Below are 26,043 nucleotides of genomic sequence, written 5' to 3'. Positions count from 1 at the left end.
GATCTCCATCTTCGTGAGCTGAGCGTCCCGTACGAGTACAAGTGGGAGCGCATAGAGCAACCTGGATTGTATCAGTCCCCTATACATTTGCAGAGTCATAGATTGCGAGGTTCCCCAGGTTTGTCCTCGGATCCTGCGAAGTACGTTGAGGTGCAGGGCGCACCGAGATATTGTTTGTTTCACGGCTGGACGCCAGGAAAGGCAGTCATCAATAACCAGTCCTAGCTACATGTGGTTGCGCATCCGTGTTATGGGAGCACCGTTTACAGAGTACGTGAAAGAGCTGGCCTTAAAGCCACGTGGATGGTGAGCAAGTACCGCGGTTTTAGATGGCGAGATAGTTAAACCCAGTCGAGTAATTTCCTTTGAAATACCGTCAAGAGTCAGCTGTAAACGACGTTGCATTTTAGCATGCATGGCTGCTGGTGACGTGGCCCAAAGGGCCACATCGTCCGCGTATATTTGAATTCTTGGAGATCGGACATCACGGGCGAGAGTTCGGGGAAGAGCGGCCATTGCAACGTTAAAGAGAAGCGGGCTTAGTACGCTTCCTTGAGGAACTCCTTGAGTTATGTGTCTGATTGTGCTGCGATCGTTTCCGATGCGAACTTTCATAGTCCGGCCAGTGAGGAAGGCCTTGATAAATGCCAAAGTACGTCCCGTGACGCCAAGGACTTGAAGCTGGTTAATGACAGTAGCGTGAGGAATCGCATCAAATGCTTTGGTAATATCAAGGAAAATGACGGCGTAACCGTGATTAGCTTGTTTGGCTTCCTCCAACGCTGAGACGAGATCCCCAATAGCATCTGCCGTGCAACGTCGACGGCGGAAACCAGAGAGTTGTTCAGGGATCGCGCCAACTGTTTCTAGTGCCCAGTCTAGTCTTCTAAGTATCATGCGTTCGAGAACTTTTCCAAGGCAGGAGGTGAGTGAAATTGGTCGGTATGATGACAAATCTTCTACCGGTTTGCCTGGTTCGTGGATTGGTATGACTTCGGAGTTGAGCCAAGCATCCGGCAGTGCCGCCGTGCTCCAGACTGAGTTTAGCTCCTCCAGTAGTTTAGGCAGCATGACGGGGTCTATGTTGTTTAAAGCCTGGTACGTTATCCCGTCCGGCCCTGGAGTGCTTCTACGACGGGTGGATCTTCTAAGTGCGTGCTGCAGTTCTTTAAGCGTGAAGTCGGAGTCTATGTTGGGCAGTTGATAAAGGGGGGTCACTGATGAGCTAATTTGAAAGTCTGAAGGGGGAGAGATTGGACGGGAGAATTGATCGGCCAAAAGCTCGGCAGTTCGTGCTAATGTAATATTTTGCGATATAGCAAACGCTGAGATGTGAAGCCGAGGAACTATCTCCGATGCGAGAGCACGTGCCATCCTCCAAGCCTGTCTTGCGCCACCGGGAGCACCAAGAGATTCACATTTTTGTCGCCACTGTTTTCGCTGAAGTCGGTTAGTATGGCGGCAGAACGCTGCGTCGATTCTTCTATAGCGCTGAATGTCCTCCATTCTTCTTGTACGTAGCGAACGATTTTGGGCTTGCCGTCGGCGGGCCCTCAGCTTGAGGTAGAGGAGGTCAGGATTCGGGCGGGAGACCGGGACCTGGACCAGCCTCGTGGCGTCATATAGGGCTTGTGAAATAGCCGTTGTAAGATCGACGTTTCCTTCAGAGAGAAGGTCTTGGAGGTGCGAGCGATATTGGTCCCAATTGACAACTCTGCAGGTCCTATGTGTAGCGCTCGTAGAGCTTGGGGAGGAGATAATAATCGGGATATGATCACTACCCCAGCTGTCATGTTAAGGTTGCCATCGTGCGCTGAGTTGTGGTGTAGCGAAGCTGAGGTCAAGGACACTGTTGGAGACCCCCGGTCTGACAAATGTTGTGGTTCCATCATTCAGTGGAACAAGCCCTAGCGTGTCCACTGTGGCCTCAAGAGCAGATCCGCGCGTCGTTGTTTGCTTATCTCCCCAGGTGTGATTATGGGCGTTAAAGTCTCCCAAAAATAGTGCGTTTTCTGAGCAGCGCGGCATAATCTTCATCATAATCGTAGGGTCCCATTTGGTTCCCGGACGGACGTACGCAGAAACTATGGTGGTGTCGCAGTCCCCTTTACGTATCGTTACACCGGTGAACTCAGCAGCATCGTCACATATGTCTGTCAAATCTGTTTGATGCTGATCCAGTTCTCTTCGGACAAGTATCGTGGCTTTCGGCACTTCGTTCTTCGTGTTTTCAGTAACTGGCAGTAGGCCCTGATAAACGACGTATGGAGAAAGTCTGAATTTGCCGTATTTTATACGAGTTTCTTGAAGGGCTAGGACGTCGTATCGGTTGGTCTTTAAATGTAGGCGTAGATCTGAGAGGCGTTGTTGTATGCCGTTAGTATTCCATTGAAGCACTGTTGGACATGCAATATTTAGGGTGCGTCTCTTTGGGTGGATGTTGGGATGTAGCATTATGCTATATTCAGCAGTGGGAACGCTGCCTGAATGAAACCGCATAGAATGTGTGCCCACGAGGCATCAATGCCATCAAGATAAGCGCACGCCATTTCTGCTGCTATTCTGAATAATTTTATCCAATTCGCCGTAGGTTTTTCCGGAGCATCTCGGGGTAATCTTTTTGAAGAGTCAGCCGTTGATGTTGGTTCAATATTGGTGACTCCTGTTGAGTGTTCAGATTTTTTGATAGATGCTCCGTGGCATGTCGACTTTTTAGTGCCCGTCGGAATGGTGAAACCGGGTTTTGGCTTATTAGACGTTGTTGCAGAGTTGTTGTTAGGTGGTCTTTCGATATTTTTTTGAGGATCGGTGTTGAGTGCTGCGGCATAGCTTAAACCCTTATCGTCAAGGGCTGGGGGTTGCCTGTCCTGCACTGGGGCTTCTCCACTTTTCTTGGAGGTTCTGTTGGCCACCACATTGAGAATGGGTTCTGGTATGACTCCCGACGCCTGCTTTACAATAATTCTGGCAGAGCGGTAGTCAACTGCATTTCTCTTGGCGTACGTGACGACATTTTGCTCTTCTCTCCATTTTGAACACGCTGGAGATGTAGCTTCATGTGCTTCTCCACAGTTGACGCACTTGATCACTGTGGATTTACATTTGGTGTTGCTCGTGGTGTTAGTTAGATATAGGATGCGGCTCTGCACAACGAGAGCATGCGAAAGAACGTGTGCATGAGACTGCAAAGTGCCCAAAACCACCACAGTTGCGACACTGGATTGGACGGGGTTTGAACTCCGTCACTTGGTGTCGTACTCGTCCTAGCAGCACGAAGCTTGGCAATGGTGAACTGTTGAATGTCAGCTTTACGACACCTGTCACCCCAAGACGACGTACTCTGGTTATGCGGCCATCCGATCGCAGGTTTTCTAGAATTTCAGGATCTGACAGTTCAGCATCGACATTTTTTATGACACCAATCGATGTGGGGCCCTCGAGGGATTGGTAGGCCCTGACAGAGACACCACAAAGTTCAGAACATTTCAGCAGCGTCCTTGTTGTTTGTCCGTTGCGCACATCAACGGCGACGACGTTGAGGCGCTCGTTGGGGCGGATCTGAAGGATGCACTCTGGACAGAGCTTCTCTAGGGCGTTGGAAAGCCTCAAGCCGCTTAAAGTTGCTAGCTTTTGGTCAGGCTTTGTAGCGGCAAAGATTACTGTGAGTCCTTCACTGACGTTCGGCTGTTTGCGAACTGTTCCCGAACTCGAAGCAGAGTCGGACAGTGTTTTGTGTGAGCGCTTACGTGATCGTGCCTTGTTCCACTCTTCGTTGTTGGTGTTGCTTTCATCCATAATTTCGACCCCGGTCTCAGACGAGTTCGCTACCGACTCGGACGTCCAGAACTTGGACGCGGTGTCATAAGCATCGTGAGTTGAGTCGTTCGGCGTGCAGTGTTGTCCAGGGGTGATGTGGTCTGTCGATACTGGGTTTGTGACGTTGGTGGCGGCGCTTTCAATGCTCTGCTGTGGAAGTTCGATCGTGGAGCCGGGCATCATGATTGGGGTCTAGAAAAGACCACCCTTACGAGTGGCTTTTCACTGGCGATTGCTCGGACGTCGCCGGTAGTTCTGAAGCTTCTTATGGTCGGTCTTTGAAGGTCACAGCTGGCTATAGGCTACCGAAAAGGCTGTCGAATTGACGGAACGAAAATTTTACGTCCTCAATCTCAGGCACTTCTTCTTCCTTCTTCATCTATAGAGTGGAAAGACGTGGAAAGCTCTTGAAGAAGAATCTCGTCCTGCTTTTTTTTTTTTTTTTTTTTGTCCCGCAACAGATGTAGTATAAATTAATTATCTCAAATACGTTTCTTTTTCTTTCCGTACACATGAGCTAGAGCGTGTCTGGCGGAGCCGCCGCACGCTATTCATATTGAGCCCCGAGTGAATTCTTTCGCATTAACTATTTTAACCAAAGCCGGGAAGTTGTTTTATCGTAGCTTTAATGAGCAGGCATGCAGACCCTGCTACGTCTAAGGGTGCTTCCGCTAGGCTAAATTCGTGCCGTCCTCAAAACAGGCGGAAAAAATGTCGTCGGTTAAGCCTTATCAAAGTTATTCCCAGGCGACGCCGAGGGAACCGTCGCGACAAAGGGAAGCGAAACCGGGAGTGGAGCCAATACCACCTAGAAGAAAATGCCACGCGCATGGCGCCGCGCGGATCCAGGCCTAGCCTTCTCAGTGGTATCCGTGGAGGAACGCAGTAAATCGCAGGCGCTCACATCGGGGTCCCCCGGAGACAGAACGAAACAAGAGAGCGACAGAAAGGCGAAGAAAGAGAAGAGGCGATACAAAAAGAGGCCCTTTACGATACATTAGGCGTGTTCCTTTTTTTTTTTTTTTTTTGCGACGCGTTCCAGTGGCTCGATTGCTTGTCAACTTCTTAGTTTATATTAAAACATGCCGGATTCTTGACAAAAAAAAAAAATGAAGCTAATAAGTACTAGATAGCGACCTTGCGAGTGATATTTTGCTCTTCGTTTCTTTCTTTTTTTTTTGTTAAAGGCCGACGTACACTTCGCGCTTTCCACTTTTACCCACCACCTCCTTTCCTATATCCTCTCCACGTTTTGCCTTGCGCCAACCTGGCAGCCCCCGCGCAGCTTAGGAGAGGGGAGCGCTAGAGGATTATCTTCCCTGCAGAAAGCCGAGGTTGTACGTCGGCCTTTAAAGATACTCGCCAGCCATATCTGGTTTCCTTTGGGACCTTCGACGTTCGCTTCTCTGCTCCATTGTATGCCGAGTCCGCCAAAATGCCTGGGATAGTGGCGGACCGATCCCTGTAAATTTATTTTACGTAATTATTATATTATTTAAAAAAATAACAACTGTTAATACACTTTTTTTTTGCGGCAGATTTTGTTAAGTAAAGTTGCGGTACCACTTCTGCAGTCACTGTCCGAAGCGCGTTTCTTCCTTGTACGACGCCACATTAGTCAAACAAAAACCGTGTGCACAGATGTTACAGATGATGCACAGATGCACAGATGAGTGACTCGAACGACCACCGTATTGACTTCGACAACACACGCATCCTCGACATTGAGACCAACTCCCGGCAGAGGCTCTTCGTCGAGTCATGGCACATCCAAACCACATTGCAAAACATCAATCGGTCGCTTGGCGCTTTACCGTCCGCCTACGTCAGCGGGCTCAGCCACATTACGATCGCGAAAACATCACGTCCACCGCCGTAAAAGAAGACCACTTGCTCCTCGCGCACACAGTCGCCCCTGAAGAAGAAACCAAGCAGGTTTCGAAACGTTGGGCTCCTTTTTATTTTTGGTTGGCGTTCCTTCCCCCTCTTCTAATTGTTCTTACCCAACCAGGCAGATTTCTGCCAAATGCTTACTTTCAAATCACAGGGTTCGGGGGTAGATGTTATTTCTATAAGGTTCAGGTAAAACTGGGCACACATAGCTATGGAGAAAATCAGAAAATCAACTGCACTCATCACACTGCATGTATGTTGCGGTCTTGCCATACTTTGATCTAGCCTCTCAACATAAATATTGATGGGGAAACTCTGACAATACGGAATGACAAGCTGGCGAAAAGGTAGTATAAAAAGGCTGCGATAGCGAGATTCGCGAATCGCACACGTTGAAGTGCTTCGACTGCTCAAAGTAACTTGGCCAATTACTTGTCTTGTAAATTTGTCGTTTCTGGCCCGACTCTTCTTCTTTCCACTTCCGTTTGAGATTCCCCCAACATTTTTTTAGCTGTATAGAGTCCCGCGGACTGATCTGACGTCAGGCGTACAGTTATACTCAGTCCTAAGTCGCTCCCACGTTTCCGCCTTCAGATTTGCTGTTTTTTTACATTCTAATACAGTTTTATGCTTCTGCACAAGCCCAAGAAACTGCTTTTCATCGACGGTAAAGCGCGGCGCAGATTTGTTTTCAGTAGCCGTGAGAGTTTGGGGAAATCTCAAACAAAAGAGATGAGGGCGACGACGGCGATCAGCTTGAAGCACGCTTCCTAGTCCCGATTACGCTCCCGCTGTGCGAACGTTGCCAGACGAAAGCATCATTTTGTCTCAAGTGCGCGTACAACTTTAGTTTTTAAAACATTTATGATAATGTTTTTTTTTTGTTTTTTTTTTAATCTGCGAGTTCTAAACAAGTGTAACAAAAAAAAACTTCACCAAATAATTTGTAAAACAAATTTTAGGTGTAAAAAAGGACGATACTCCCGCTCCCAGAGGTGGAGTCCCGCGGCTAGCCGTGACTTCAACCGGACTTGACGATGGAAGTGCGCAGGAGGGTCTATGAAATGAAAAAAAAAAAAAAAGCCAACTTGAGCGCTTTCAAGTCGAGGTGGGTCTTGAGGCGGTCTTCAGGAAGCCGAGGTGTGGCTTCAGTTAAGTTACACTTATGAATTGGGGGGTACGTTTTGACCGTTTTACGATTTCCTTTTCGAAATCTGAGAGGACGTCGGGCACCTAAAAATAAAACTTCGTCCGATTCCCCGACTCACCGCTCATCCTCAGTGCCCCATGTGCCGAGCACCGCCAGCTCCGCCATGCTTTCCGCTGGAGGATAAAAAGCCAGGAGGCGACGTCGCTCCGGACTCCGATTTTTTGATATTTCAAAAAGAAGAAACTTAATGCATTCGCGATTTCGTTAAAAAAATGTTTTACGAATGCCGTTATTAAACATTATAAAAAATGCTGCTTACAAAACTTCTAAATTTCTTAATTTTTCGACGTCACAAATAAAAAAAAAGCGAGAGGTGAGAAGAGGGAGAAAAAAAACAGTACAAATAGAAAGGCGCGCGCGCCCGTGGGAAAATGTTTTTTCGCGTAGTGGTATTTTTTTCTTTGTCTATGACTACAACTTGCATCGCTTTAGACAACAACAAAAAATACGACCTCAGGGCCGGTTTGCTCATCTTGCGGCTGCGGACGCGGCCGCGGCCAGGAGGGATTTTTACGTCACGTGACCAGCTCCATGGGGACAAGGAAGTACCTAGCGTCCCTGCCTAATGGCGGAGAGATCCGCATCGCCTCAAGCACAAAAGCCTAATTTCGCTCGCAGAAACTGATTGGAGGGACTTTCAACTGGAATCTAATTGACCGCCCCTTTATACTGTAGGAGCGGCAGGTAAAGTTACGGCCAGGGAGGGCAAATAAGAGCCAAAATAAAGAAAAAACTACACGAGATAAAAGCGGTAGCGGTATTTTTATATACCTCCGCCGGCGCCGCGCCTCGCGCCTTCTGTTGTGGTCGAGAGGTTAAAGCACCGGTACTTGTCGTCGCGGCGTGAAAGTTCCGGGTTCAAATCGCGCTAGAGACTTTTTTTTTTTTTTTTGTATTTTGCGCGTGTCTTACTTTTGAACTGTGATCCTTTTTTGGAAATCATCCGCTTGCACTACTGCGCCTTACACGCTTTTACTGTTAGTCCCACCTGTTCAATCGAAGCACCGGGAAGAAGAAAAAAAAGATCAACGCAAGTTAACGCGCTCATGCAATCATTTCGTAATGTTCATTAAAAGGAAACCAAGCTAACAACATCAGTATGGCTTTCACACAAGCGGAGCCGAAACAAGCATCCTTTCCCCAGCGTTTACAATTTTATCTTTTTTCAAGTAACGCTCTTGCTACGATTCCTTTCAATAACAAGAGACGCCTATTTAGGACTAATAAAAACTGCAGTTGTAGCAATTAAAAAAAAAATAAAACAAGCAAAAAAAAAAAAAGACTAGCAGCTGTGGATACATTGATTGAGCGAAATCCTACAAGCAAGGCAGCAGGTCAAACGTCTGAGAAAGTAGTAAAACTGAACTAAAAGAGATCATACTTTTCCTTGCATGGAATGAGATAAAAAGTATATTTATACTCTTTACATTTTGTTGTGGCAATCGTTTTGTAATATTAACACATTACTTGTTGAATTTTAGTTAGACTAGCAGACGATCACGACCAAATGCAAAAAATGAATCAGGCATCGACCATCGCAAACCCTCTCTCTAATGCAAACACCTAAAATGACTTTGGATCAAGAAACGGAATTGATTATAATTAATTCCATTTCTTGATCCAAAGTCAATTTAGGTGATTGCATGAGAGAGAGGGTTTGCGATGGTCGATGCCTGATTCATTTTTGCATTTTGTCGTGATCGTCTGCTATTCTACTAAAATTCAACAAGTAATGTGTTAATATTACAAAACGATTGCCACAACAAAATGTAAAGAGTATAAATATATTTTTTTCTCATTCCATGCAAGGAAAAGTATGATCTCTTTTAGTTCAGTTTTACTACTTTCTCAGACGTTTGACCTGCTGCCTTGCCTGTAGGATTTCGCTCAATCAATGTATCCACAGCTGCTAGTCTTTTTTTTTTTTGCTTGTTTTATTTTTTTTTTAATTGCTACAACTGCAGTTTTTATTAGTCCTAAATAGGCGTCTCTTGTTATTGAAAGGAATCGTAGCAAGAGCGTTATTTGAAAACAGATAAAATTGTAAACGCTGGGGAAAGGATGCTTGTTTCGGCTCCGCTTGTGTGAAAGCCATACTGATGTTGTTAGCTTGGTTTCCTTTTAATGAACATTACTAAATGATTGCATTAGCGCGTTAACTTGCGTTGATCTTTTTTTTTTCTTCTTCCCGGTGTTTCGATTGAACAGGTGGGACTAACAGTAAAAGCGTGTAAGGCGCAGTAGTGCAAGCGGATGATTTCCAAAAAAGGATCACAGTTCAAAAGACACGCGCAAAATAAAAAAAAAAAAAAGTCCTTAGCACGATTTGAACCTGGAACTTTCACGCCGCGACGACAAGTACCGGCGCTTTAACCTCTCGACCACAACAGAAGGCGCGAGGCGAGGCGCCGGCGGAGGTATATAAAAATACCGCTACCGCTTTTATCTCGTGTGGTTTTTTCTTTATTTTGGCTCCTATTTGCCCTCCCTGGCCGTAACTTTACCTGCCGCTCCTACAGTATAAAGGGGCGGTCAATTAGATTCCAGTTGAAAGACCCTCCAATCAGTTTCTGCGAGCGAAATTAGGCTTTTGTGCTTGAAGCGATGCGGATCTCTCCGCCATTAGGCAGGGACGCTAGGTACTTCCTTATCCCCATGGAGCTGGTCACGTGACGTAAAAATCCCTCCTGGCCGCGGCCGCGTCCGCAGCCGCAAGATGAGCAAACCGGCCCAGGGGGTGTGAGTGCCCGCTTAAGTTGAGACTGGAAGCTCCGCCTTCGGCGCGAGCTCCCTGGATTCCGCAACGCTTTCGTTGCTTCGCACAGCAAGGGCAGGAAACTCGCCCATAAGCTAAAACTCGCCTGTAGTTTTAGCTTATGGGTGAACAGATTATACCGCCTGTTAAGGCTCTGTTATAAGTTGAGCATAACTGTCGTGGCGTAGCGCAGCGCACAGAGGTACTGATTGGTCGCAGTTATCGAGTTCATGCTCGCCGGTCAAAGAAAGGCGCACGTTCTTTGCAGCGCTGCGTTCGCTGCACTCAACATCGCAGTCAAACAGAGCCTTTAGCGTCCTTATACGTCTATCAGCGCGCACTAACGCAGCGTTTGAAGGAACGTGACTCGACGCGCAACAAAACCGCGACCTCAAACTATCCGATTTTTCCCGCCAGGGACGCTGCTCAATACTTGACAGTAGGGAGCCTACATACGGCACTCCGTCTTTAGGGTGGTGTCATCCTTTGACACACCACTTGCCGCCCCCTGCCGCCGGCCTGTATTGCCTGCGTCGGTTGCCTTGGCCACCAAAAGGCGCCGCGCCATTTTGGATCTCAGACCGCGCCCAGCTTGCCCAGCTTCGATAGTCGCTATACTGCCAACGCACCGAGTTCCTTCTCTAGCTGTAGCCGCTGTGTTTTGGGGGAGCCATTCGCAACTGAGAAGTCTGCTAGCGGGAGAGGCGTGAGGAGCAGAAATGCTTGGGAGTTCTATTCCGCAGTGTATTAACCACTGCAGGCGGGGCACACGCATGTTCAGCTTCCCAAAAGAAACGCTGGCTCGCGCAGGCCGAACGAGACCCTTGGGAACCCACTGCAGCTGCTCGTGTTTGCGTCGTGAGTATGAGTGCTGTTCCATCTTGATGGCAAGTGGGAATGGAATGTTCCGCGTCACTCTGCAAGAACCGAGCGTTTCCGGTAACGCGTCGGGACCAAACGTCGCGAGTTCGACACCATACACCAACAAAATCTGAAAATTCGTACCCGTACACCGCTTTCCGAGCAAATAACCGGGGACCAAGATGGTGGCTCGTCAGATTTGGCGGCCGTCTGAGCTGGCGTTTGGCAACAATGGTCGTAGATTGTCTTTTTAGACATGGGCTAGGTGGCGCAAGCTACCACCCGTTACATAGGCCATTAACATCCATCCGTCCATCCATTCATTCATCCATTTACCCTAAAGACAGTTCCCGTATGTTGGCTCCTCACTTGAAAGCTAAAGGTCTAGAGCAGCTTTAACCCTGGCCGGGAGGAACCCCCGACGGAGTTTAATAATGGTGCCTAGAACGCGTCTCTGACGGCTGTGTTTATCGCGTCCAAAAAAAACGGGTCTCTTGATTTCCGCCTGATGACGGTCAGCCATGCTGCCGCCGGCCACAATCCTGGCGGTATTGCAGCAGCGGTGGTCGATGTGGCAGATGCCCGTTCTGCGGCCGGTCGCCCCCACTGCAGCTTGACAGTCAACGGAAGCTTTAGCAACCAGGATTTGGGATGCCGTGACAGCAGGCGCGACACTCGGTTTTTTTATTGCGTTTTACCGGAACTGCTACGACCAACCACCAGGGTCGCAACATCCAACAGCGTAACACTCTGGCTTTTGAGACTTTGTTTGTTGCCACTCTGGGACCGATCTCGGTGCGTGGGCGGAATATAGACGCTAACACACCAGTGGCCAGTGGCGTAGCCAGGAGGGCGGGGCTTAGGAAGTTTCAGCCCCCCTCCCCTTAAATATTCTTGGCTACGCACTGTCAGTCGGGAACGCGTCCCTGCATGCATTGTAGTTTAGTCGCCACTCAACTTCTGCAGACGAAATTCGCTCTTCGCCGAAAACGTTTCCTTTTCGATTTGTCACTGTCAACAGCAGAGCGCCCCCATTTATTGTCGCAGCACGAACAATCGAAGAGAGAGCTGCAAACTAGATTTTGTGTTGTCCGGGTGCAGCGCTGTTTCGGTATTAAATAGCGCCTGCCTGCCGTGGTTACCAGAATCAATTTCCTGAGTGTTCGGATTTTTTTTTTTTTTTCGCAACAAAATGTTTCGTTTGTGATTTTTTTTTTTTTTTTTTTTTTTCAGGGGAAGAAAGTGGGGGGGGGGGGGCGGGGGCCATCTTTTATTGAATTTCATCCCTTTCAAGCACAACTCACGGAGACAATAGAGTGCCTCACCGTTGCCGGGCCGGCGGTCCTCACAGACTGGGGACAACTCTGCAGTCTGCTAGCGGAGTCGCCATATTGTCTCTCACTTTACTCAGTCGTTTGTGCGCTGTTCACGGAGTTATTGAGTATCGCCTCGTGCGAAATAATGCGGGGTAGGTTTAAGAACTTGGAGCGTCGCGCGTTTCGTCAGGTATGAGTTTGCTTTCGGCGCTGGTTTGCAGGCATGGGGCGAATTGCTGACTGCGGTCAGAAAAGGCAGCCACTTGCCCTGGTTTCAGCACTCGCTCAGTGCCCACACAAAGGTTGCGGGAAAATGCGGGCTTGTTCGTAAACAGCAAGTTGGTTTGTACTGCTTTAGTCACACAAAACCTATAGATCTTTTAGAATATCAGTTTATTTAAAAAAATTCGTCTTAATGCTCGTAAAAAAAAAAAAAAAAGAAAATTCAGATGGCAACTTAGCAACAGTGAAAGTACCGGATTCGGTTCGATTGATCCACGCCTGGCGTCTTCTTTGAAAGGCGAACGAGAAAGTGGGGATAGAAATCGGAGCTTTCCGGAGCGTATGAATGAAATTGGCTCTCTTATTTCACGGGCGTGTCGATTTCTGTCGCGAGAGTCTAACAACTGTGATTTGGTGACATGTAACATCGATTCATACGACGGACGTACGCAGTCGAGACGACGGCAACATATGCAGCGCAGAACAACGACCGACTTGGTTCTTTGTGTCGCGAGGGGCCCTTCTGTCTAGCGCGCATCGGTACTGACCGGCGTCTGCTCTGTTCCATGGGCGCCGCCATGTTTGTTTATGCTAGCACCATGACACAATAGGGAGGCTGCGCTCTTTGCGAGACTCCGATTGTTTTTTTAGAAATGTTCGCATATAGCGTAGTGCAAGGACGTCAAAAATGCATAGTAACGAAACTTCGAGGACCACAACGATGTCAAGAGTGATGTAAAAATCAAAAGTCTTGTTTTATGCGCAACCCCTTTCTTCAAGTTCAGGGTTATTACCCTCAAGGGCGTTCTCATGGAATGCATTATACGAGGGGCAAACAAGAATTCGTAGCGGCAATAACAACATACTAAATAGATTAAACGTCAATTACTCATAAACAATACTTAAACACACGAAGGAAAACTATACACAAGGACTGGTAACATTGGTAATTCACACTAAAATAATGAGGCAAATATAGTGTTCGTTAATGAGGTTATTAGAACGAAACATTTCTTGCGAAACACAGAAGGACCTTGCTCTTTAGCAATATTGTCAGTGAGCGAGTTTCAGTTTGTAATAGAAAGCGCGAGTGGTGAAAATTTGAATCTATTAGCGCGACCGAATATTGGCTCAACCTTCAGGGAATGATCATGACGGAGGAAAACGTATGAGGAAGGCTTGCAGTACATCAGCATGAGAGATGGCATATTATATCTTACGAAAAAGAGACAGACGAGATAGAAGAAGAAAATAGATGGTGCTATGGAGAATTTGGAAAATGAAAAAACGATATAGTTTGCTACGTACATCGAGGGAAGTTAGGTTTGAAAGATTCTTAAGTTAAGAGACGCTGGTTTTTGAAAAAAAAAAATAGTTTGGATGAATGAATCGGGCTGCCCTGTATTGAATTGATTCTAGCCTATTGATCAGGTAAGATTGGTGAGGGTCCCATATCGTGCTGGCATATTCAAGTTTAGATCGGACGAGGGTTTTGTGTGCGATTAGCTTTACATCCTTTCGGGATTGGCAAAAGTACCTCCGGAGAAAACCGAAAGTTCTAGAGGATTTGTTAATTATGTTATCAATGTGAGTATTCCAAGACAGGTCCTCTGGGAAAGTGATACCAAGGTATTTATAAGAGGCGACAGGTGAAATAGCAACAAAGTTCTAAGAGTAAGGCGGAACATATGTTTTTGAACGATTGAAGGAGAAAATATTTGTTTTCGCGATATTAATATTTATTTGCCATGTTAAGCACCATTCCTCCAGAATGTCTATGCCTCGTTGGAGGATTTCTGAGTCACTGAGATGGGAAATCCGGCAGTGTATAACAGAATAGTTGGCAAAAAGTCTTACGGATGACGACATTAGTGGTGGTAGGTCCTTAATGTAAACCAGAAAAGGCAAGGGTCCTAGGACGGTACCCTGTTGTACATTGAATTTTACTGAAATTAGATGGGATGAGGTGTCGCCAATTAACACAGAATGTTTGCGATTAGCTAAAAGAAGAGATCCAATTGATCCCGTCGTTTTTATGTTTAGAATTGAAAGTTTCTGTAGCAACCATTGATCAAGGACAGTGTTGAAGGTCTTAGCGAAATTGATGAACATTGAATCGGTGGTAGAGGAGGCGTTAAAGCTGTCATGCAAGTCCGTCACAAATACAAATAGCTGAGCTTCGCATGAATGGGTTTTACGAAAGCCATGCTGATTGGGTGAAAGATAGTTGTTATCGTTCGGATAGTCCATAACTTGAGAGTAGAAGACGTCCTCCGTTATTTTGCAAAGAATACTGGTAAGAAAGATCGACCTATAGTGGGACGGATTATTGCGATCAGATGATTTAAGAATAGAAATAACTTTTGCCAATTTCAAATCGGCGGATATTTCTGAAGATTCCAAAGAGGCTTGGAAAAGGTGGCACAAAAGAGTGAATATTTTATCTTTAGTTAGTTTCCAAAACTGCGCCGAAATGTTACCGTCACCGCGAGCAGAATTTGGATGCAAATAGTCAATGATTTTAGCAATTCCTCACGGAGTGAACATTATTGAATCCATACTCGTACTAACAGGATGCAAAGCTAACGGTAGAGTCAATGATTCCCTGGTAAAAACTGAACTAAAGTAGAAGTTAAATAGGGACGCAGAGTCAAAAAGTGACACGATTGTTCCCCTACTCTCGTTGACAAAGGGAGACGGATTTTGACGTGTAGGCGAGACCGTCTGTCAAAACTTTTGAGCGTTGGTTGATAGCATATTGGGCAAATCAGGATTAAAAAACTTTGATTTACTTTTTTTTAATTTTTTTTTGTACGTTTTAGCTTTTTCCTTGTACTTAGCCAGGATTCAGGAGAATCCTTTGTCTTGGCCAAGGAAAACAACCGTTTTTTTTTATTACGGAGATTCGTAAGGAAGTTATTAAACCAACGGCTAGTAATAATCTTTTCTAATGACACTGATGAGACAAACTCCTTGACAAGATAATAGATTCCACGCCCACGCCACTTCATACCAAAAAACTCAGAGGATGGTAAAATGTCAAAACTGTATTTGAGGTAAAGTGTACAAGATACTCAGAAATGTAATTAAAATACAGTATCGAATACTCTCGATCAAAAGTATTTGCAAGATACCAAGGTACTTCAAAAAAGTATTTGAAATACAGTATCCTGAGTAGAGTATTTGAGATAGGCACAAGTCTGGTTATGATAGACCGCAGCGGAAGCTACGAGTCACCAAATCTAATACAACGCCGTGCGACGGTCATCTGACCTTTGGGAGGGACGCACAGCGACGCGTGAAACGCTTGGTCACGTGACACGTTCGCGGACGCTATCGAGATGACCCGTATCGTCTCCCGCGGTCCAACGTTGGCCGACAGCGGAGTATACAGAAGCAGGAAAAGAAACGCTTGCCCAAATAACGCGCGGATCTCGGGTATATCGCGTCATTTCTGACGGACCGATCCCCGCTTTCCCTGACCACCACGGCGCGCTGCGGCCTGCCGACCCGATAACTGGCGTTGTTTGCGGATCCCGACGACGGACGAGGAGTGCCGGCGGCGGCCGCGAGCTTTGTTTGTCCCGACCGCCGGGTCGATGTGTGTGCATGCCATTACACGCGCGGAAGGCCCCAGCGGCCGACAGCTCTCGGTGCCCCGTGAATGCAATCACGGCCCCCAAACAGCACCGCATATATGCGGCATACGCACCCGGGCAGGGCGACGAATGAAGTAATAAATACGGACGGGTCAGGGTTAGTCGTTCTGCAGTCGGTACCTGGTGACTCCCTGAGTCCCAGAGATGGAGCGGAAGGATTATATACGGTGGAGCAGGACTGGATTGGCTGAGCATTCGTCTCGTCCTGATTTGGCCCGTTCACGCACTTGCGTTCGCTTAGGACCGCGAGTTCTTGCGTTCTCTCTCGGAACGATGGAACAGGCCTAAGGCACGCTGGCGCCATTTTTGAGTTGACCCTTGAATGGAATTTCACGAACGCGAATATTTTGCGATAGTTGCGAGTGCAAATGTACGCACCATCTATGCCATATGGTCATTTATAGCATCGGCAAAAGCTGTTCAAGCCCAGAAAGAAGGAATGACGCTCGAACAAAATAGGAAATATACGGAAATACAAATTGTTCCATTGCTACCCCATAGATGACAGCAGTGTTTTATTTCGCCGTAAAAGATTTTAAAGTTGTAAAGATCCATTTACACACTTGCGTTTGACTCCGACCGATAGAGACAAGACCGTTTTGTAATCCTCTAAAGCGCGGTCCAAACCGACATGTTTTTGGATTCGTCTACCGGAACACGTAAAAAGATGCATGTTCCGACGCGCGTATACAGAGCGAAATTTTAACTTTCGGTTTGGACATCCACGCGGAAAGCACGGACATATTTATAATACGGGCGAAGGAGGTTGGCGCAGCCACGGGTGTAATGCGGCCGCTACAAGTGTCTCCACTCTCGAGAAAATAGTGCATCGTCCGCTCCGCGACATCGGCAACGTCAATCGGTTCCAAGCGCGAAGCTCGGTGCCGGTTGAGCGGAACGACATCGTCGCGAGGCGGCAAAAGTACCTTCACTAGTTCCTACGAAACAAAGTAGAGGGACGAAAAGCTTTTTACTTCGTGTCGTCGAAACTAATAGAGTGACGGCAGGGCGCGAGCGTAACTTTGTCCCTCGAAGCCTCAATGTGTGACAATGGTTGGACAAGGCAATCATTGCTTACCTTATTTAACACTCGCAAACTAAGAGACTTGGCACGGGGGGGGGGACAACAGGATATCGCAGACGACAGTCACATTGGCCACTGTACAATAGGAGCTACGGTTCAGACCAGCGTTCCGACATGACTATCCTCAGGTCGATCGATTGCACCGTAATCACTCCAGCGGTCTTAAACTCTTTAATGTAAAGGGAATGTCACCCTGCAACACCCGCCCCCTCCGATCGCGGCCCATCCGGCGGCATCAATAACAGACAGCTTACGCCATGTCATCTTGTTGTTACACCGCTGATACACGAACGCACAGTCACATCGGCGATAATTCCAGTCTTCCGTTCACAACGCGCAACACTGCCATCGCGATGTTCCTGACACGCAGAAATGCAGAACCATGTTGATTGCCGGTTTGCACTCAGCATCGGAAAACAGAACCGAACTCGGCACAGAAGGCACCCAGGCACCCGGCAGCAAAACCTGCTTGTCTTGCACGCAGTTGCAGCTATTTCTATAATGTCGTCAACGTCGTCACATTGTTCTGCGTGGTTCCGTTTAGAAGTGCCGCGAATCGGTCGAGGTCGAGGTCGACCAGGTTCGACTTTTTCGACCTTCTTGTGAAAGGTTCGACAAAAGTTCGACTCAGGTTCGACTGCTATGCGCACGCGCGACAGGTTGGCCAGTTGGCTTCGGATGGGATGGTGATGGCAAAGGGATGAATTAAGGGCAGCACTGATTGGTTATTTCAGTTAATACAGTACAAAAATATAAGTTATTAACTTCTTCAGTGATTAGATCTTGTAAACATAGAAATAAAACAGCGCAAACGAACACAAGGACAAGTATAAGAAGGGACAGAGACACAGCGCTGACTCACGACTTACTTTCTTTCTCATCTTTTTAAAACATATCAACATAAGAAAACACGAAATGAAAAATAAAAGAAGAAGAATCCAGCATGTAGGACATCCTCTCTGTCATATGCCATCTGAGGAATTTTTCACAGAAACTATACATTATATACCATAACTATACATCATTCCACCTCAGGTCTGAGCAAAGCCAAAAACCACAGCGCGAGCCCTAATGCTCTGTGCGTACCTGTCTTGCACGCGGCCTCTTGGTATGTCGGCACCCTTTTCTGGCTGCATGTAAAAGAAACAAGATTAGATCTTGTTTCTTTTATTGCAACTGTTAAAAAAATTGAAATAACCCTTTGCATAAAAAAAATTATCCAAAACTAGACATGCTTGTATTAAGGTCTGGCCACACTGACCACAAAGTTGAACCCGTCGAATCTAGTTAAAAGGTGGAAGAATCGTCGAACGGGATCAAACCAGTCGATCCCTTTTTCGCCTTCAAGCTCAAAGCCCGCCCGCTCCGTGGGAGTGCGAGAAAGGGAAATCTTGGAGGAAGAAAGTTCGAACTTGAAATTCGGTTCGACAAAAGTTCGCAACACCCCTAGCTTCGCTTGGGTTCCGCAATCCGGAGATGGCCATCTAATCTTAGCCCAGTGCACGTAGAGCTGCCGGCACTGCTCCAGAACTTCGCCGTTTCTAGTGGTTTCGTTGGCTCTTTTGACAAAATTAGTGGTAAAAACGTCAATGCAACCGAAATGTTCTGCTGAAGCTCAATGAACTCACTTTTATTAAACAACGTGTGCGACGCGCTCGAAAAACGAAACCCAAACAAAATGAGTCGGGAGGGCGGAAAGAAGCTTTCTCCCGTCTGCCTGGAGAAGGAGAAAAACGTCTCGGTTCCTCCCTTCTTCTCGTGTCCGCTCGGGGGCGCGTCAGTAGAAGGGAGGAAAACGCGACATTGCTACCTTTTCCCTCTATTTTTTCGTTAAACTGTAGCTCGAGAGACTTCACAAAGTCTCTTAAGCCACATCAAAAACAAAGCACAAAAACCGTAGCATAAGAAAAAAACAGTAGATTACGCACACACGTCATTACGGAGTTTTAGAATAGCGCACGCTAAAGCTTTGCGCACGCAAAGAATAGCGTCGTCGCCACTGCGCATGCTCCGAACGCAAACCAGGTTTTGCGCTTTGCGTGCGCAATTTTAGCGTGCGCTATTTCTCGGAAATAGCGTGCGTACGCAAAGAGTCTTTGCGCTTCTCCAAGGAGGATTCGTGATGAGAAGTTGGCTAAAGCCAAGACGAGCAGAGTTAAGCAAAAATGGCGGCTTCCACGATTTTGTCGGCGGCCGCTTTTACGGCGTCGTGAGTGCGACGTCGGCGGCATCTTCGCGACTGCGATTTTCAATACGGGACGACATTGTACTCGGTTTGGCAACAATCACCGGCAACTTGATGCTTGCAACGCGCGAACATTTCTCGGCGAAGGTACGATGTGCGAAGGTCAGTCAGTACACGAGACTTCTCTTGCCTAGGCGACGCAAGCGGACACGACCGGTCAACCGCTCGCGTTGCATTCTCATGTTTAAACATATTTAAAACGGTACTCTGAACCAAAAAACTTGTTTTTTTCTAAAGTTACAGCATTTCGTGCGTGAAATAAAAATTTTGACTGTATCTTGCTGGCGTCGCATGCGCGAGCTGCTTGGGCTTTTGCGTCGCGACGGAGAAACGGTATCCTAAAACTCTCTTGCGTCGCGTGCGCTAATGCAAGCGCTAAATTTAGCGGTAGCGTGCGCTAAAATTGCGCACGTTATTCTAAAACTCCCTATTAACGGAAGAATCAAGTAAGAAAAGATGCATAACGGAAACCTCTTTTGCAAGCCGGCAGCGCTTTACCTAACCGAAAACGTCGTCGCAGTACTTCAGCTCGCCGGTGACCTTTATGCATATACCCTTCTCCTGCAGCGTCTCGACGTTCTCTGTGGACAGTCGAATCTCACAAACACACGAAAGGACGCCATAAAGGGAACGATTGAATAACCCATGTGGTTTCACCTTCCAAGACCGATGGCGGCGGCAACGCGACGACAGCCGACCTCTGGGTCAAGGCGGTACTTCCATTTTTTTTTCTGTTTTTTTTTTGTACATAATATACAAATTTGCAATCGCAACCTCGGAAATAAGTTAAAGGTATAACATGATTTTTATTATAAAAAATTCTAACTTATAAAAACGGCTGAATTAAAAATTATATTTAGCAACATTTTGAATACGGCGCTACGACTACTACGGCGTACAAATCGCCGACAGTTCGTCAACGAAAAAGAGAAAAAAAAAAAAAAAAAAGAGGATCAAGTAGAAGTACTCAAGAGGAAGCCCAACTTCCAGGATTGCCTCCTCCCTCTTACTTTGGTGACGGCATGGCTCCAAGTGCTACGGCCTTCCCTCTACGTGTCATTGTGTGGGGTTTGCATGGATGGATGCTGAACCACATCCCAAAAAAACACGAGTTTCCACGAAGAAAAAGAAGAAAGCCGCGCTCGCACGAACCTCCCGAGGCAAGGTCCTCCCAGAAGTGACACGGCTCGTGTCTGGAAAAGTCTCGCAGCGTCATCGAACGCCGAAGTGCGGTGTCTCCGCCTTCGCACGCGTTTGGATAGCGATCAAGAATCGACGCTCTGTGGACGTGTTAACCCCTCGGAAAATGTTTGAAGGTGTGTCGCGCGTAGACGTCCACATGCATCGGTCGCGGAGTTTTGGATCGTCCAGCTGTTCCGGTAAGCTGCACTAATGAGTGCTTGCTTTTATGCACTATGTGTATCAATAATTTCTGAAATTTACTAGAACGTATCCGAGTTACTCACATCATATGGAAACACAGATAGGTCAACGCCGTTAATCGCGGGTTACAAACTACATCTCCGCTTTTGAACAATAAAACCAGGGGTGTCTGAAGTGTTCGGGAGATACGGGGAGCGGGGAAAAGAATTTCCGTTTCCTTCCACTCAATTGATTGCTAGAAAATATATCGAAGCCAGTGAACGACCACTGCCGCCGCTGTGCTGTTCTCCTCCTGTTCCGTCAGCGCGGATTAAAACGTTGGGAGTGCGGCAAGTTACAAATACAGTCGTCATAATAAGGTATAACGCTGCTCCAGAAGCAAATACACTTGAACGCGCGACACACCTTCAAAATCATCCATGCTGCGTGAATTCTTCTTTGGTATCCAAGCGTGCGAAGGCCGAGGCGCAGCACCCGGCCTGCTAATTGTCCTTTGATGGCGCCACTAGACTTACATTGAACGAGTTGTGACTTTCTCCTGCGGTGATACCGCTTCGTATAAAGTTCCACGGGTTCCCAAATGCAACTACGACCATTTAAACAATGTTTTGAAAAAAATCTTCCTCGGCGAATGACAGCGAACAAGCAGAAACCATGTCTTTCAGCACGCATGCTTACAAGCCTCCGCACCGTGGTCGACTTCCAGTACCTCAAAGATTCTCGTCCGGTGGCCGCATTCGCGGAGCGGGGAACCGCGATCCAGCAGTTGTCGGTGAATTCGAGTGGTCACCTCTCTCCCCTGGCCTTGATTCACAAGAGCGCCCCCTCCTCGCCGCCAGAGCTACTCGGGATCTTTTTCAGCCGATCACAACTGCTGGGTTCAGAGCGCTCTGACACTCTCAGACCAGTCACGGAAGTAAAACTTCCTAAGATTGGTGATGCATTAAAAAAAAAAAAAAGATTTTGCAGCGTCCGGGTTACAATTGAGCAGAATTCACGCTCGCAACGTGACCAAATAATGGCTGTGCCGTAAATTGTTTTACGCACGGGCATGTAAAAACAAAAAGAAAAAAAAAAAACAGCAGTATGCGATTTGAATTTTGCAGAACAAAAGCCAACGTTTGGAAAGAGTTGTCAACACATCGCATTTTCGACAGTGAACGCGCTGCGATAGCGGTCATGCGTACGGCAGAGCGGGCAAATATAAACTGGTTAATAAACCGCATTTTTCTCACGACGAAATATCGTGCAAGCAGGATAAAGCCCATATCGCCATGTGACACGAATCACAGTGCATTATATTCGGATCTCCCTTTAATATGCAACACAAATTTTTGAACGAACTTTTACCAAATCTGAAAATTTCTTGAAGCGACGACAGAACCCGGTAAAACAGCAGCGAGCTTTGAGAGCTGTTTCTTCGTCGGTTAGGCTTAGCGGATTCACCGCCGTGAGATGAACGATCTCGTGAAAGCACTGGGAACACTTCACACGTCGACTTTTCCTGTTACGGTCAAAAACGAATATCGTCCTGTCCGTTGTAATCCTCGCCCCGTCGAATGCACAAGCACTTCGTAGAACCAGATATCATCGCCGTCCTGCCCGACCCGCACACCACCACAGACCACTGCCGGCCAACGTCAACAAAACCACGTGATCCCCATCCAAGTACCACGTGACGCCTGCGCCGCCCCGCACTGCGACGGCTACAGACGGAGTGCTAGGGAGCGCTCTGAGAGGGAGAGGCGCTCTCGGAATGAGCCAGCCGATCAGGCCACAGCACTCTCTTTCCACCACCCGATCTCGCGCGCTCTGGAAAGAGCGCTCTAGAGCGCGCAGAAAGAACCACGCGAATTCGCCAATAGACTGTGTTCCAAATCTTACCCAAATGAATCCGAGTTAAGACTGTTTCACGTGCTGCGATTCTCGTCCGAGCGATATCCAATAAATGTGCAATTAAAATCGCAGTCGCACTGTCGCAGCGGCCCCGCGACTAGTTCCCACCAAGCTGGTATTTTGTAGTGATAGACCAAATCTGCCGAACTTCAGACTCGGCGAAGTTCGTCAAATACCGAACTTTTGAAGGAAAGTTCGGCCAAAACTCGACATAAATTCGGCAAAAGTCTGCGCACGCGTGAACCCGCGACGGGGCCATGGATTGCAAATGGACGCCGTGCGGTCGTGCGGTTACCATCGTACAGTGTAGTAATACCAGTGGTTACGGGAAGGTGCGGAGTAGGCGACATGGTAACTGTATGTTTGTCAGCCTTTGAGAGTGTGTTCTTCATTATTTTTTGCCTCAAGAACAGAAGATCGACCAAAAATGGACGCAAAAATGACGCAGTCAACTGCACAAGTGACAAATGATGCAGTACATTCGGGATAACGTGATTTTTATTTGATCTTTCCAGTGTTGCAACGAGGTAGTTGCACCATTGACTGACAAGTACTTTAAAGCACTCCTCGCCTTTATAGCAATCCTGTTTTCGGCTCACAAGTAATTTCTGCCAAAACAAAATAATATTGATTTTCAATTAGCTCTATTTCGCAGTTTTTATCTATCCGTGCATAAAGCTAAACACAGAACTATCATACTCGACGTTCCACATCCGACATTCCTAAGTTGCTATCTTCCTAAACGTCCGGTGTGTCCTAACATCAGAAACCGGCATTTTTTTAAAGTTAAAAACGAGACGTTGCGACTTTCATGTAGAGCTAAAGTGACTCAAATCGAAAAAAAAAAAAATACATATTTACAATAATATTGTTATCTCTTCTGGGGAAGGCTCAACAGCCGTTGCATTTATTTTCGCGCACGAAAGGGTGACTCGCAGAGGAATTGTAGAACACAGTGTTACCGCTTTTTCTTTTTTTTTTTCAACAATGCACACTTGCAGGCTTGAGCTGATGAGGCCTCAAAACCGAAACGCGGATATCGTGGCTGCGCAGACTGCTACCGCTACCACCCAACCCCGTTCTATTACCAGAAACACACAAGAATTGCACTGATACAAATATATTGTAGATCACCTTATTTAGTAATAACTGTGCCATTATGCATTAAAAATAAACTCAAAATCCTTTTTGCACGGAAATACGATATATCAACTTGTAGGTCTAGCGACAATATATTTTTGCCGAATCTTTGCCGAATCTTTAGAAAAGCTCGGCAAAATTCGGCTTTGCCGAATCCCAAAGTTGCGGCGGCTAATTTTCGATTCGGCAAAAGTGCGGCCCATCACTAGTATTTTGTCGCAGAGTCGGTGCGATCGCTTTCTCGTCAACCAGCCGTTCATTAACCAGCTTTCATCCGTGGTAGCTACATATTCGAAAATAAATTTAAACACCTAAAAGCTTCTGATTTAATGCCTAATTATTGAAAATTTCTAGTTACATATTGTACTCGTAAAACATTTGTGTTTATTAAGACGTTTTGTTGCATTTTAGGTAAAGTCAAACGCGTCGCGTTCGTGTCCGAAGAGCCGGCCGCGCCGACAGATATCGCGCGGTTATCGCAGCATGTGAAACCTAACATTGCGATCGCACTCGCTGCGTCGGCTGTCGCTCCGATTTCTTTCGCACAGTCGCTCCATGGGAAGCAAGCTTTACTCCGGCGGGTCGTGTCATGTGACTCACGTGACAACGCAGATTGAAAAACGCTGGACGGGAGTAGATTATAGAACGCCAAGGTACAATTCCCTTACCCTGGAGTAAGACCAAGTAAATTTTGGACCACGGTCATAGAGATCAGTGTCCTGAGCCTTCTGAGTAATGACACTCAATCTTCAGATGGATGGATTGATGGATGGCAGAGCCGTATACTCTTATGTATGCAGACTACTGCACCCTTCGTAACGGGCGTTATCTCGCGCCACCTAGCCCCTTGTGCATAAAATCAAGGTTGCCAGTCGTCTGAAGCCTTATTGGAAGAGGCAGGAAACACTTTTCCTCCTCCAGAAATGTCGAAACAGACAGCAATACAGCAAAACCATATCACTGCAGCTTTCTTACGCCGCGTACCTCAAAAGCTTAGGAAGTGTCATTTTCGAATCGCAACTATCGCTCCTTGCTCCTCCCGCTTTACACAAACCACCATAATGGCTGCGCTCGCGAGATAACTGTGGAATTAAGTGCCGATACTCTAAGAGTCGCTTAGTGAGTGGCTCATTTTTGTCACCCAGTTGTCCTTCAGTGGCCCGAACCTACTGTCGCATCGCTGTTGAGCATCGAGGTGGCATCATTTTCAGCATTTCCTTCGAGAAAAGCGTAGAAAGCTGGAAGCTTGCTGCACATTATGCTCGATTGTCCGGGGCTGGAAGTGGTGAACAACTCAGTCAGGTTCGGCTAGCGATTTCCGACTGCACTCAGCGGCTGTTAACGCCTACAGGTCAATATTGTATTCTCTTTGTATTCCAGTTGAGACTGAAGCGAACCAATAGACCCTTTTCAAAACCCCGTCGAGCAACATTGGCTGTCGCTATGTCTTCGCTAGAACGGGGGTGCTAAGAACGAAAACATATGGGGCTAAATTCTAGGAAATAGACACTCTCTGCGACATACGCAAGCGCGTAAGGGAAACTATAGAACATTTAATTTTAAGGTGTTGGAAGATAGGTGGAAAATATATAGGGAGGAGTAAAAATACAGATAAGAATAAGCAAAGGAAACACTTTAAAAAAAGGGGGGGGGGGGAGGGTTTGTGTTAGAACAAAATTTATACAAATTTAAAAAAAGATGGGAGGACGAAATGTTAGGCTAGGTGGCGCAAGATGCCGCCCGTTACAAAAGGTATAGCCATTACCATCTATCCATTCATCCATCCATTCGGCATGAGGAGTGTGACTGGATCCGAGTCCTCGCCGATCGCTGACGCAGCGCTCGTGACCAATATGCAATCAGAGTGCGTACTCAAACAATGGCGGACTCGGACACTTTGCTCAGCAACCACCAGAGGGCACGCACTTTTGAAAAAGGTCCATTGACCATTCGTATGCCGCATACTTTAGTGTTTAACCTGTCGGGAGCTTGAGATGAACGCGTGTTTCGTTTTGTCGAAATCGACCTGAATGATAAACGAGCTTTCAGGAGAACGCCCTCCAATTGAGCAGGAGCAAAGTGGCTACGGATGAAGTGCGTAAGATATATTGATTTAGGGGAAGTCCCCGAGTGAAGGAGATTCACGCGAGGACACTCGCACACATTGTACGAAATTACTCAAGGCTGCGCAATTATATCGCGCAAGCATTTGGGCACCACGTAATTGGTCAGAACGGACGAGCAAATTGTCGTTTCCAGGCAACAGTTTCGTACCCTGTGACTGCCAGTTTTAGTGAGCCAACTTCTATCCGTGTCCCGACTCCCCGAGTAATCGGCCTACAACCCTTTCTGTATATCTTTTCTCCCTCTTTCTTTCTCCCTCTCCTTCATCATCTCTTTCCGCCTTTGAACCACACGGTGGTTGAGGCGTGCTGCCATCCACGCCCCCTCATTAAAACGTGGAAATTAGGCGATAAAATCCAGGTGCCCATCGTTTGTCTTATTAAACGACCTGAGAATAAATGGCAGTGTAGAGAGCTGATGCCGAGCGTGCTCTTGTGAC

General features: G+C 47.0%; 1 protein-coding gene and 1 pseudogene across 2 annotated transcripts in view; one reads left to right on the top strand and one right to left on the bottom strand.

Annotated features, from left to right (window-relative positions):
* LOC8025057 (cardioacceleratory peptide receptor) overlaps positions 1-26,043 on the top strand; it is a 222,653-nt gene that overhangs the window by 82,545 nt on the left and 114,065 nt on the right. The gene's annotated exons all lie outside the window — the stretch shown is intronic.
* LOC115315969 lies at positions 2,446-3,897 on the bottom strand (annotated as a pseudogene).

This window comes from Ixodes scapularis, unplaced genomic scaffold (genome assembly GCF_016920785.2).
Source record: "Ixodes scapularis isolate PalLabHiFi unplaced genomic scaffold, ASM1692078v2 PGA_scaffold11__112_contigs__length_91849675, whole genome shotgun sequence".
NCBI lineage: Eukaryota > Metazoa > Arthropoda > Arachnida > Ixodida > Ixodidae > Ixodes > Ixodes scapularis.
Note: the sequence above shows the minus strand (reverse complement) of the source record. Positions and strands in the feature narration are given on the sequence as shown.